Source organism: Papio anubis, chromosome X (assembly GCF_008728515.1).
Source record: "Papio anubis isolate 15944 chromosome X, Panubis1.0, whole genome shotgun sequence".
In the NCBI taxonomy this organism is placed as follows: Eukaryota; Metazoa; Chordata; class Mammalia; order Primates; family Cercopithecidae; genus Papio; species Papio anubis.
In genome coordinates, this window is record NC_044996.1 from 106,553,793 (window position 1) to 106,568,629 (window position 14,837).

The 14,837-nt window shown below is 41.6% G+C and overlaps 1 long non-coding RNA gene across 6 annotated transcripts in view; it reads right to left on the bottom strand.

Moving 5' to 3' along the window:
* Positions 1-14,837, bottom strand: part of LOC108583810 — a 226,508-nt gene that overhangs the window by 84,340 nt on the left and 127,331 nt on the right. For 3 of the 6 annotated variants that reach the window (XR_004180544.1, XR_002519610.2, XR_002519609.2), the window contains one exon: positions 7,801-7,955. The exons of the other annotated variants lie outside the window; for them this stretch is intronic. This is a non-coding gene — a long non-coding RNA (uncharacterized LOC108583810). Of the gene's footprint in view, positions 1-7,800; positions 7,956-14,837 lie in introns of those variants that run through there. 6 annotated transcript variants of the gene reach the window in all.

Genomic DNA, 14,837 nt, shown 5'->3' on the forward strand with positions numbered 1-14,837 from the left:
CATTGTGATGCCGCTGACAACTTTTCTTCTAGTTTGTCATTTGTTTATTGTTGCTGTTGTGTTACTTGGGATTTTTTGTTTTTGTTTTGTTTTTAGAGATGGGTTTCTGCTCTGTCACCCAGGCTAGAGCACAATGGCATGATCATAGCTCACTTCAGCCTTGACCTCCTGTGCTCAAGCAATCTTCCCGCCTTAGCCTCCCAAGTAGCTGGGCCCACAGGCACATATAACCACACCCAGCTAGTTTTTCAGTTTTTTTTTTTTTTTTGTATTTTGTGGAGATGGGGGTCTCACTATGTTGCTCAGGCTGGTCTTGAACCCCTGGCTTCAAGCAATCCTCTTGCTCTAGCCTTCCAAAGTGTTATTTTGTTTATTGTACATTTTTCCATGTAGAGACTTTAGTCTGATTTTTATGTAGTTAAATTTTTCATCCTTTTCTTTTATGGGTTCTTCATTTCAACTCAGAAAGACCTTGCTCACTCCAACGTTATACAAAAATTCCCCCATGTTTTCCTCTAATAGTTTTTAAGAGTTCATCTTTTTGCGTTTGAATCTGGGATAATTTTTTTTCCTGTTATATTATATGAGGACTAGATTCATTTATATTTTATCCAGATGGTTAACCAGTTGTCCCAACACTATTTTTTAATCAGTCCGTCTTTTCCCATAGTAATAAAAGATTCCACCTTTACATCCAAGTTCCTGTATCTATTTGGTTCCATCTCTAGACTTCCTAATCCATCACATTGTTCATGTGTCTTCTTATTTGAACACTGACTGCTGTGGACTGAATGTTTACATCCCCTTCAAATTCATATATTGGGCTGGGTGCGGTGACCCATACCTGTAATCCCAGCACTTTGGGAGGCCAAGGTGGGTGGATCACTTGAGGTCAGGAGTTTGAGACCAGCCTGGCCAACATGGTGAAATCTTGTCTCTACAAAAAATACAAAAGTTAGCCAGACATGGTGGTATGTGCCTGTAATCCCAGCTACTTGGGAGGCTGAGGCAGGAGAATTGCTTGAACCCAGGAGGCAGAGGCTTCAGTGAGCCAAGATCGTGCCACTCTAGTCCAGCCTGGGTGACAGAACAATACTTCATCTCAAAAAAAGAAAAAATTATACGTTGAAGCCCTAACCCCCAAAGTGGCAGGGCCTTTGGGAAGTTAATTAGGTTAAGATGAGGTCATGAGGGTGGAGTCTCCATAATAGGATGCGTGTCTTTATAAGTAAAGCAAGAGACACCAGAGCTTTCTCTCTCAGCAAGTGCACAAAGAAGTTATGTGAACACACAGAGAGATTATGAGTGTCTGCAAGCCAGGAAGAGGGCCCTCACCAAGAACAGAACTTGCTGGCACTTGATCTCTGACTTCCTAGCCTCCAGAATTCTGAGAAAGAAATTACTGTTACTTATGCCACCCAGTTTATGGTATTGTGTTATAACAGCTTGAGCTGACTAAAACATCTGCCTATATTTTTAAATTAAATTCAGTTATTTCAGATGTGCAGTCTAAAGTCACGCTCAAAGACTGGCCACTCTTAAAGCTCCCATCTGGAAACTCACTTTTGAGACTACCTGTTCTGTTTTACAAACCATATATATGTGTGTGTGTGTGTGTGTGTGTGTGTATGTATATATATATGCATATGTATGTGTATATATATATATAGTTTTTTTATTTTTATTTTTATTTTTTTAATTTTTTTTATTTTTTTATTTTTTTTTAATTTTTTTTATTTTTTATTTTTTATTTTTTAAATTTATTTATTATTATTATACTGTAAGTTGTAAATTACGTATGCATAACGATGCAGGTTTGTTACATAGCATATGCCCATTGCCTTGTTGGTGTGCTGCACCCATCAGCTCGTCATTTACATCAGGTATAACTCCAATGCAATCCCTCCCCTCCCCCTCCTCATGATAGGCCCGGTGTGTGATGTTCCCCTTCCCTGAGTCCAGAGTGATCTCATTTGTTCAGTTCCCACCTATGAGTGAGGAACATGGGATGTTCGGTTTCTGTTCTTGTGATGGTTTGCTAAGAATGATGGATTCCAGCTGCATCCATGTCCTACAAAGGACACAAACTCATCCTTTTTATGGCTGCATAGTATTCCATGGTGTATAAGTGCCACATTTTTCTTAATCCAATCTGTCACTGATGGACATTGGGTTGATTCAAGTCTTGCTATTGTGAATGGTACATAATAAACATGCGTGTGCATGTGTCTTTATATGTTATAATCCTTTGGGTATATACCCAGTAATGGGATGGCTGGGTCATATGGTACATCTAGTTCTAGATCCTTGAGGAATCGCCATACTATTTCCATAATGGTTGAACTAGTTTACAATCCACCAACAGTGTAAAAGTGTTCCTATTTCTCCGCATCCTCTCCAGCACCTGTTGTTTCCTGACTTTTTAATGATCCTTCATTCTAACTGGTGTGAGATGGTATCTCATTGTGGTTTGATTTGCATTTCTCTGATGGCCAGTGATGATGAGCATTTTTTTTTCATGTGTTTGTTGGCTGTATGAATGTCTTCTTTTGAAAATGTCTGTTCATATCCTTTGCCCACTTTTGATGGGGTTGTTTGTTTTTCTTATGGAATTTGTTTGGAGTTCTTTGTAGGTTCTGGATATTGTAGCCCTTTGTCAGATGAGTAGATTGCAAAAATTTCTCCCATTCTGTAGGTTGCCTGTTCACTCTGATGGTAGTTTCTTTTTGCTGGCCAAGAAGCTCTTTAGTTTAATGAATCCATTTGTCAATTTTGGCTTTTGCTGCCGTTGCTTTTTTGGTGTTTTAGGCAGTGATCTTTGCCCATGCCTATGTCCTGAATGGGTACTACCTAGGTTTTTCCCTCTAGGATTTTTATGGTGTTAGGTCTAACTTGTTAAGTCTCTAATCCCATCTTGGATTATTTTCGTAAGAGGGTAAGGAAAGGGATCCAGTTTCCAGCTTTCTACTTATGGCTAGCCAATTTTCCCAGCACCATTTATTAAATGGGGAATCCTTTCCCCATTTCTTGTTTCTCTCAGGTTTGTCAAAGATCAGATGGCTGTAGATGTGGCCAATTATTATTTCTGAGGACTCTGCTCTGTTCCATTGGTCTATATCTGTTTTGGTACCAGTACCATGCTGTTTTAGTTACTGTAGCCTTGTAGTATGGTTGGAAGTCAGGCATTGATGCCTCAGCTTTGTTCTTTTGACTTAGGATTGTCTTGGAATGCGGGCTCTTTTTGGTTCCATATGAACTTTAAAACGGTTTCCAATTCTGTGAAGAAACTCATTGGTAATGATGGGGATGGCATTGAATCTATAAATTACCTTGGGCAGTATGGCCATTTTCACGATATTGATTCTTCCTATCCATGAGCATGGTATGTTCTTCCATTTGTTTGTGTCCTCTTTGATTTCACTGAGCAGTGGTTTGTAGTTCTCCTTGAAGAGGTCCTTTACACATCCCTTGTAAGTTGGATTCCTAGGTATTTTATTCTCTTTGAAGCAATTGTGAATGGAAGTTCATTTCCTGATTTGGCTCTCTGTTTGTCTGTTACTGGTGTATAAGAATGCTTGTGATTTTGCACATTAATTTTGTATCCTGAGACTTTGCTGAAGTTGCTTATCAGCTTAAGGAGATTTTGGGCCGAGACAATGGGGTTTCTAAATATACAATCATGTCATCTGCAAACAGGGACAATTTGACTTCTTCTTTTCTAACTGAACCCTTGATTTCTTTCTCTTGCCTGATTGCCCTAGCAGAACTTCCAACACTATGTTGAATAGGAGTGGTGAGAGAGGCATCCCTAATGTAATGCCAGTTTTTCAAGGGAATTTTTCAGTTTTTGCCCATTCAGTATGATGTGGCTGTGGGTTTTGTCATAAATAAGCTCTTATTATTTTTGAGGTACGTTCCATCAATACCGAATTTATTGGCGTTTTAGCATGAAGGAGCTGTTGAATTTTTGTCAAAGCCTTTTCTGCATCTATTGAGATAATCGTAGTTCTTGTCTTTGGTTCTGTTTATATGCTTTGGATTATGTTTATTGATTTGCAAATGTTGAACCAGCCTTGCATCCCAGGATGAAGCCCACTTGATGATGGTGGATAAGCTTTTGATGTGTTGCTGAATCCGGTTTGCCAATTATTTTGTGGGGATTTTGCATCGATGTTCATCAGGGATATTGGTCTAAAATTCTCTTTCAGTGTATCTCTGCCAGAGGCTTTGGTATCAGGATGATGTTGGCCTCATAAAGTGAGTTAGGGAGGATTCCCTCTTTTTCCTATTGATTGGAATAGTTTTCAGAGGAATGGTACCAACTCCTCCTTGTACCTCTGGTAGAGAATTCAGCTGTGAATCCATCACAGTCCTGGACTTTTTTTTTGGTTGGTAGGCGTAATTGTTGCCTCAATTTCAGAGCCTGCCTATTATCCTAGTCAAGGATTCAACTTCTTCCCTAGTTTAGTCTTGGGAAAATTAGTAGTGTCAGGAAATTATCCATTTCTTCTAGATTTCCCAGTTTATTTAGTAGAGGTGTTTATAGTATTCTCTGATGGTAGTTTGTATTTCTGTGGGGTCGGTGGTGATATCCCTTTATCATTTTTAATTGTGTCGATTTGATTCTTCTCTCTTTTCTTCTTTATTAGTCTTGCTAGTGGTCTGTCAATTTTGTTGATCTTTCAAAAACCAACTCCTGGATTCATTGATTTTTTGGAGGGTTTTTATGTCTCTGTCTCCTTCAGTTTCTGTCTGATCTTAGTTATTTCTTGCCTTCTGCTAGCTTTTCAGATGTGTTTTGCTCTTGCTTCTCTAGTTCTTTTTTAATTGCGATGTTAGAGTGTCAATTTTCGATCTTTCCTGCTTTCTCTTGTGGGCATTTAGTGCTATAAATTTCCCTCTACACACTGCTTTAAATGTCCCAGAGATTCTGGTATGTTGTATCTTTCATTTCTCATTGGTTTCAAAAAAGAACATCTTTATTTCTGCCTTCATTTAGATTTATGCCCAGTAGTCATTCAGGAGCAGGTTGTTCAGTTTCCATGTAGTTACTGAGCGGTTTTTTGATTGAGTTTCTTAGTCCTGAGTTCTGGTTGATTGCAATGGTCTGAGAGACAGTTTGTTATAATTTCTGTTCTTGTACATTTGCTGAGGGAGTGCTTTACTTTAATTACGTGGTCAATTTTGGAGTAGAGAATGCAGTGTGGTGCCTGAAAGAATGTATATTCTGTTGATTTGGGGTGGAGAGTTCTATAGATGTCTATTAGGTCTGCTTGCTGCAGAGATGGAGTTCAATTCCTGGATATCCTTGTTCACTTTCTGTCTCGTTGATCCTGTCTAATGTTGACAGTGGAGTGTTGAAGTCTCCCATTATTATTGTATGGGAGTCCTAGTCTCTTTGTAAGTCTCTAAGGACTTGCTTTATGAATCTAGGTGCTCCTGTATTGGGTGCATATATATTTTAGGATAGTTAGCTCTTCCCTGTTGGATGATCCCTTTACCATTATGCCAATGGCCTTCTTTGTCTCTTTTGATCTTTGATGGTTTAAAGTCCTGTTTTATCAGAGCTAGGTATTGCTACCCCCGCTTTTTTTTGTTCTCCATTTGCTTGAGTAAATCTTCCTCCATCCCTTTATTTTGAGCCTATGTATGTCTCTGCATGTGAGATGGGTCTCCTGAATACAGCAGACTGATGGGTCTTGACTCTTTATCCAGTTTGCCAGTCTGTCTTTTAACTGGAGCATTTAGTCCATTTACATTTTAAGGTTAATATTATTTATGTGTGAACTTGATCCTGCCATTATGATATTAACTGGTTATTTTGCTCGTTAGTTGATGCAGTTTCTTCCTAGCCTCGATGGTCTTTACATTTTGGCATGTTTTGAGATGGCTGGTACCAGTTGTTCCTTTCCATGTTTAGTGCTTCCTTCAGGGTCTCTTGTAAAAGGCAGGCCTAGTGGTGACAAAATCTCTAAGCATTTTGCTTATCTATGGGATTTTATTTCTCCTTCACTTATGAAACTTAGTTTGGCTGGATATGAAATTCTGGGTTTAAAATTCTTTTCTTTAAGAATGTTGAATATTGGCCCCCTCTCTTCTGGCTTGTAGAGTTTCTGCCGAGAGATCTGCTGGTAAGTCTGATGGGCTTCCTTTGTCAGGTAACCCGACCTTTCTCTCTAGCTGCCCTTAAGATTTTTCCTTCATTTCAGCTTTGGTGAATCTGGCAATTATGTTTCTTGGAGTTGCTCTTCTCGAGGGTATCTTTGTGGCATTCTCTGTATTTCCTGGATTTGAATGTTGGCCTGCCCTACTAGGTTGGGGAAGTTCTCCTGGATGATATCCTGAGAGTGTTTCCAACTTGGTTCATTTTCCCCTCCTTTCAGGCACCCCAATCAGACGTAGATTTGGTCTTTTACATAATCCCATGCTTCTTGCAGGCTTTGTTCATTTCTTTTTTCTTCTTTTTTTTCTTTTGGTTTTCTCTTCGCTTCATTTCATTCATTTGATCCTCAATCGCTGATATACTTTCTTCCAGTTGATCTAATTCGGTTACTGAAGCTTGTGTGCATTTGTCCGCGTATTTCATTAATGCATGGTTTCATCTCTTTCATTTCGTTTAGGACCTTCTCTGCATTAATTACTCTAGCCATCAATTCTTCCACTTTTTCAAGATTTTTAGTTTCTTTGCACTGGGTATAATTCCTCCTTTAGCTCTGAAATTTGATGGACTGAAGCCTTCTTCTCTCATCTCGTCAAAGTCATTCTCCGTCCAGCTTTGATCCGTTGCTGTGATGACTCAAACTCCTTTGCGGAGATCGGCTCTTATTTTTTGAATTCCAGCTTACGCCTGCTTTTCCCCATCTTCGTGGTTTATCTGCCTCTGGTCTTTGATGATGAAATTTGATGTACTGATGGGGTTTTGGTGTAGGTGTCCTTCCTGTTTGATGATTTCCTTCCTAACAGTCAGGACCCTCAACTGTAGGTCTGTTGGAGATTGCTTGAGGTCCACTCCAGACCCTGTTTGCCTGGGGCATGTGGCAGAGCAGAGACAGAAATATTTCTGAACAGCAAGTGCCTGTCTGATTCTTGCTTTGGAAGCTTCCTCTCAGGGGTGTACTCCACCCTGTGAGGTGTGGGGTGTCAGACTGCCCCTAGTGGGGATGTCTCCCAGTTAGGCTACTCAGGGGTCCAGGGACCGGCTTGAGCAGGGAGTCCTGTCCCTTCTCAGATCTCAACCTCCGTGTTGGGAGATCCACTGCTCTCTTCAAAGCTGTCAGACAGAGTGGTTTTAGTCTGCAGAGGTGTCTGCTGCTTTGTTATTGTTACTGTGCCCCTGCCCCCAGAGGTGGAGTCACAGAGACAGGCGGGTTCCAGCCCAGGCGCACTGTGAGCTCCGCCAGTTCGAGCTTCCCAGCAGCTTTGCTTACCTGCAAGCCTCAGCAATGGCGGAGCCCCTCCCCAGCCTGGCTGCTGCCCAGGTAGATCACAGACTGCTGTGATAGCAATGAGGGAGGCTCCGTGGGTGTGGGACCCTCCCGGCCAGGTGTGGGATATGATCTCCTGGTGTGCCTGTTTGCTCAAAGCCTTGGCAGTATTGGGGTGGGAGTTACCCGATTCTCCAGGTGTTGTGTCTCCAGTTCCCTGGCTAGGAAAAGGATTGCCTTCCCCTTGCGCTTCCCAGGTGAGGCAATGCCAGCCCTGCTTCAGCTCTCACTGGTCGGGCTGCAGCAGCTGACCAGTACCGATGGAGTCGGCACTCCCCAGTGGGGCAGACTAGTACCTCAGTTGAAAATGCCGAAATCACCGGTCTTCTGTGTCGCTGGCGCTGGGAGTTGGAGACTGGAGCTGCTCCTATTCGGCCATCTTGCTTGCAATTGGAATATAGTTTTTTTTAAAGTAGAATTGCTCTAGTCAATGAAGGCCTCCAGGGAACACTTGGTGCCGTGACATGGCTGCTGTTTAATAGAACAGTAACATTGATCATTATAAATGTACTGCTTACAGCACCACAGGTACTTATGTACCAGAACCATACACAGGAATAACCAATGCCTCTTAGCAACAAAGACCACTACTCAAACACACCAGAAACTACACAGTCCTTCTTCTACAGACGAAGTCCTACCTGTCTTGCACAGATCACCTTCTTCTTCCTACCTCTTAGAAACTCCATTCTGATTTCCCATTTCCCCATCCCCTACATTGTCACCTGGCCCCTGATATTTGATGCCTGTTTTTACCTTACAGGTTACACTAAATTATCTGTGGAATATTTCAGTTCCACTCTCTTCTCACTATCTCCACTACCAACATCACTCTCCTGGACACAGTCTTCTAGCTGGTCTCCCTGCCTCCAGTCTTGCCTCTCTAATCCAGTCTCCATATAACAAACATGGATATTTTCAAAGCACAAATCTGATGATGCCACTGTATTGCTTTGAAGCCTTTTAATGGTTACCCATCGTTTAAGATAATGACCAACATCCTTAAACATGTCTATAAAGTCCCGCATGATCTGGGTCCCTGACAAGCTCTCTACCCTCATCTTATACCATACTTCCTCTTCGTTTCCTCTGCTTCAGCCACACAAGAGTCCTTTCAGTTCCACAAACACATTTTGAGCATGCTTTTCTCTCTACTTGAAATGTTCTTCCTCCCTTTTTAACCTATTCATCTGTCACATCTCAGCTCAAGCACCACGTCCTCAGTGTTTTCTGTTTTTAATCTCCTGAAGTCACTTTCTTTCCTTCAAGGCGCCTCTCTGAGTTCATAATTACATATTTATTTGTATTGTTATTTGATTAATATCTCTCTCATAAGCATCATAAGAACAGGGATTATGTCTTTTTTGTTCACTGCTTTCCTCCAGCATCTAGTATGGTGTCTAGCCCAGCACATATTAGGATAACATAAAATATTAAGTCTATTAAATCCGTGTTTAATATATTCCCATGAAATATTTTAACTTACAAGTAAATAGCCATTTATTCAGCAATGGCTTTAATGCTGCTATATACACATACCCCAGGTCTGTGCAAAGCACTGAAGTAGAAGGAAGAAAGCAAGATCCAAATTCTTGTACAGAAAATGCTGGTGGCTTCCTTCTGCATGTAATGAACAGATAGACTTCCAGTCTGAAAGCAGGAGACTCTGGTTGGATAGATTTTTGTTTCCAGAGTATTCATGGACCAGAACATATTCCTGTCCAATGGTCTAAATGATAGTAAATCTCCAGAGTGCTTGGCACCTGGGCTTAGTTACCAAAAGGCCTACAGCTGTCCCCAGTTCTGGCCTCTCTTCCCAGCTTCCCTATAAGTCTTGAGTTCATCTCCACTGTCCTCATCAAAGCCACCATTTTGTCCAGAGCCACAGGGTCTCTAAGATCTCAAACATGCCATCTCCTCGTAAAGTACTGGGCTTCTTGATCCTAAACGTCTATAGCTTGGAACAGCAAACCTAAGGTGAGTTGGGGGGACTGTATAGGCTTTTGCTTTCAAAATATTGGAACTTTAATTCCAGGTTGATGAACTATAAGAGAGTCCCCAATGATCTCTTGCTCCTAGTATTTATATCCCTTTGTAGTTCTCTCCCATATAAAAGCAGAGCTGGTGTGAATGGCCAATAAAACATGGCAGATGTGACAGTGTGTAACCTCTATATAAGTTATAAAGGCATTACAGCTTCTACTTTCGTCTGCTGGATCTCTTGCTCTGGGGAAGCCAGCTGCCATGTCATGAGGACACTCAAGCAAACCTGTGGAATGAGGTTCATGTTAAGAACTTAGACGAGCACCAATTTACAAGCCATGTGAGTGAGCCATATTGGATTGCTGCAGCCCAAGTTGTTATGTAAGTGCAACCTCATGAGAGAACCTGGGTCAAAAACCACCGAACTGAGCCACTCCTGAATCCCAGACCCATAGAAGCCATGAAAGATAATGCACAATTATGGATATTGTAATGCAGTAAATTTAATTTGTTATGCAACCTTAGATACAGGCCATGAGATCAAAAGCACAAGCCCAGTGTCTGGGCTGTGTCTTTAATATTCTGGACACACAACCATTCTCCCTTTCTTGTTTACAGCTTTTGTCTCTCTTCCTGTGAGCCATTCTACTTAGAAGAGAATTTATATCTCTTCATTTGGGTTTCCTATATAATATATATATGCTTCTATGCTGGTCTATGTATGTGCAATACAGCATAGTGGTTAATAGGATCAGCTATGGACATAGGGTTTCTTAGTTCAAATTCCTGCTCTGCCATTTACTACTTGCATGACCTTGGACAAGTGATCTAACTTCTCTATGCTTTCATTTTCTCATTTCTAGAGTAGAAATAATAATAGTATCTACCTTATGGGCTTGTTTTATGTGTTCAGCACAAGACCCAGGACATAGGAAGTACTCCCAAAATAGCTCTTGTTGTTATTTTCATTACTATCACTGAACTGATCATACTGTGTTGATTGTGTAGTTTTATATCTCATTCCCTCTCCAGAATGAACTTCCTCAAAGCAATGTATTGATGCCACTTATTTTTTTCTCTCCAGCTACCCAGCACAGCCCAGCACGTAGTAGGAGATCAACATAGGCATGTCTTACTAGAATTGTCTCTGAAGGAGTGTAGGCAATTTAAAGGCCAGATACTTGAGTCACAGGGAAATAGACTAGAGATACTGTTTGTAGTGCAAGAAAGGAGCCAAAGAAAACACACAGCAGAGCTGATAACTGGGGCAGAAGGTAAGGCAGGAGGTTGCCCTGATGCCCAGAGGGTGCCCTGGCAAAGTTGTCCCAGCTCATTGCATGAGGGGTCCTACTTGCCTTTTAATGCAGGGAGCTCAAGTTTTCCTGCTCAACTCTCAGTCTTTGGCAGGATCTTCTGAATCTAAAAGGCCTTCATTTTTTGCTGGTGTGGATCAAGCCTTGACAAATCTCCTTAACTCACTAAACCTTGGTTTCCCCATCTGTAGACTGAAGATAATAACCATCACATTTAAGACTCGGGAATGCTGAGGGTTAAATGTAATCGAGTTGGTAAAGCACTTAGTGCTAGAAAAAGCCCAGTAAATGTTGGCCACTCTTGGCTTGGCAAAAAAAAAAAAGTCTCAGTGAATACAATCTTTCATTTTCTGGTGTCTGGATGTCAAAGAATTTCAATGATTCTCAAGCTTTTCTGCCTCATTTGCAGGACGAACCAGGACCAGGGTTTTCTCTCTCTCTCTCTCTCTCTCTCTCTCTCTCTCATACACATGCACACACACACACACACACACACACACACACTTCCTTCTGGAAGAGGTTAACTATTGTGACCAGTACAATTAGCCCCTTTCCATCTGATAACAACCCCATCTAAGGAATTCACAACCGTTAATTAGAGGCACCCGGCAATCTTGTGAGGGAGGAAAATTATCGCTCAGACTCTACATGCTTCTGAACCAAGTTGCTCTGGGGTAACCTCAGTCACAGAGCCTGGGCCTGAGCAGGGACAGAACAGGATGGAGCCTGCCAGCCCCTGGCCCCTGCACACTGCCTCTTCCCTCTTCCAGGGCTCCATGGGGCTGACTGGAGGCCCTGCAGTTGTAAGTTCATTATTAAATCATTTCTTACCGAAAGAAGAAAAGGACTCGAAGCTCCACACACAGTGGTTTTTAAAATGCTAGTCTCTCTTCAATAGAAATTGAATTCACTGATGTAGCCCAGGGAAAAGTGAGCTCCTTCCTTCCCACCAAATGATTCTTTCAGGGTAATATAGCAGTTAAACCTTCAGGTACATAATAGCACGCCGCTCTATTAGCTAAGGCGATTTTATTCTTCAGCTTGCAGCTTCTTGCCCGACAGTTGTCACCTAGACAACCATGTCTCCATGAACTCAAGAGGAGACCGGGGGTGTCCTCTGAGGAGACAGCCAGCCTGATACATCAAATCTTCTGGTGCGAAAGAACCATTCTTGGCTTTGCGATGTGGAACACACTAAATAATGCATTCAACTGTTGTCTATTCATCTATTCCATCACCTCCACTGCAGGCCCCTCCTTGCCTGTGACCTTGAAATGCTCCCTCAGCTTCAGGCCTTCCTATTCTCCTTTTATCAGCAAATCTGGTTCAGTGTGAGTGTGTGTGTGTGTGTGTGTGTGTGTAACAACTTTCCAATCTTGCAGCTTCCTGGCTATCCTTTTTTTCATTTTGAAACAAAAGAATTGCAAAGGCAGAAAGTTCTCTGTACCAATGTGTAAGGAGACTCTAATCAGACAAGCCTCAGCATGCTCTCATGTCTTAATAAGGAGATGCCATCTTGGTCTGCCCCTGCCTGGGAAGAGTTGAGCCCCAAGGCAGAAAGGGAGAGCCACCCCTCCTGACCTAAAACAACAAGAACCACCAAGTAAATGAAATCAAAGAAAAAGGAGAACAAAGTGTCCACTACAGGAGAAAGGACCAAAGCTGCATTTTCCTCACACCAGGAGGTAGTGTGGCCCTCCTAGGATTAGGACGAGAAAGTCTGGAGGACCCGGATGGCATCTGTGAGATGCAAAGTGAGGTGATGGTTACTCACGAGGTGGGTATGCTTGTGTTGTTGGGAAAAGCATCTAACTCTGTGGGCTGTCCAGTCATTCATGCAGTCATCTAACAAATATTGAGTGTTTATGTGTTTTCCTGAGCTCTCTTCTAGACCCTGGGGACATAGCACTGAACAAACCAGGCAAAATCCCTGCCCTCGTGAAACTCACACAGTACTGGAATAAATGTTGCTGAATGTTATTTTGAAGTCATCAAACTGTTAGCTAAGTGTTTCCTGAAGGTAGTTGCAAAATAAGGAGTGTGGGGGAAGAAGACCACTTGCTTTAATACACCAGTTCATCCTAAGCATTGTACATGCCAAATAAAGCAAGCTGTCCTATCACTTTTTATCTTTGTGGCTACCAAGGCTCCACAAGAGAGACACTGGCCTTCTTGTTTATAGTTGTAGTGGTCACACTGTTTGCCCATGATTGCTCTTCATGGGGAATCACAAAGTGGTGTGCTGGTGCCAGCTCATGCTGACTCAAGGCCAATTGTGTGCAACTTTTCTCAATTCCATATTTAGTGACATCATGTTGATAGCTTCAAATTAGCCAAGGTGGGAATATCTATATGGTGGAAATCAGCTACAAATCAGGGGCTTTGTTTATTTGTTTACAAGCTTATTTATCAGCACACTACTAGAGCCACTCCTTCCTCAAGTCTCAGAAATTCTACTTATTTGGGTAAGATGATACCATCCTCTCCAACCCAACACATGACCTGAGTCTGGCTGATCAGAGTGCACTATCCTCTTGGCCACATCAATTGGTGCAGGAATAGACACAGGAACCACAATAGGCCAATCAGAGCCTTCTCCAGGATTTACGTGCGTGTGTGTGTGTGTGTATATGTGTGTGTATATATACACACACACACACATACACATATATTATATACACACACACATATATGTAGACAGATTTTATGTGACAAATAAAAATTATACATATTTATCATGTACAACATGTTTTGAAGTATGTATACATTGTAGAATGGCTAAATTGAGCTAATTAACATATGCATTACCTCATGTGCTTATCATTTATTTGTGGTAATGCTTAAAATTCACTCAGCAGTTTTCAAGAATACATTATTATTAACTACAGTCACCATGTGGCACAACAGATCTCTTGAACTTTTTCTTCCCAGTCTAACTGAAATTTTGTATCCTTTGACCAACATGTTCCCAACCCTCCTCCCCTCCCAGCTCCTGGGAATCACCATTCTACTCACTGCTTCTGAATTCAGCTTTTTCAGATTCTATATATAAGTGATGTCATGCAGTGTTTTTTTCTCTTTTACTAGCACATTTTACTTAACGTAATGTCCTCCAAGTTCATCCGTGTTGTTGCAAATGACAGGATTTCCTTCATTTTCAAGGCTGAATAATATTCTATTGTGTACATGTATACCACATTTTCTTTATCCATTCATCCATTGGTGGACACTTAGGTTGATTTCGTATTGTGGCTATCATAAATAGTGCTGCAATGAACATGGGTATATAGACATCTCTTCGATTTGCTCATTTCATTACCTTTGTTCCCCAAGATTTTAACCAGTGCTATTAGAAAAAAAAAAAATGCTCTTCTCCTCTAGGGTCAGGAGGAATAAGGATCATATAAGCCTACAGGTACCATCTTTTCCACCCTCTTCTCAGTCAGCCAGATAATAAAGCCAACACAGAAGAAAGCAGAACAAGAGATGTACAGAAGACAGAGCCCTGATGGCATTGCTTGTGCACCTATTATACCCGTAGGTGGAAGAGGCCAGAGTGCTAGTGAGTTAACACACATAAGAGAAACCCTAAACCAATGATGGGTAAAAGCTAGCTATGCTATGCTTGAGACTACTTACCCCTGAACTTTTCAGTGATGTAACTCACATACATTGCTTTTTTTTTCTCAAGCTAGTTTGAGTTGGGATTTTATCACTTGCAACTGAAATAACCTTAATTACAATATGTCTGCCCTCATATCCTCCTCCTCCACAAACTGGTTTGTTTCTTAAGTAGACAGCATCAGTGCCCTGCCCATATTATTTTGGCACTCAATGTCCCCATGTAGCCTGATGCCTTCTTACTGTAAGCAAATGAGATATTCTCAGGTGAGAGAGGCCACAGTGCTAATGAATCAACACACATAGGAGCAATGACCAACAGGAGACTGGATAAATACCTCAGCCTCCTTGCCACTCAGGTGAGACTTTAAGGCATGTTCCACACCATCTACCTGAGGTCCCCAGCATGACTGAGTCTCAGCTGCCCACAGTGATA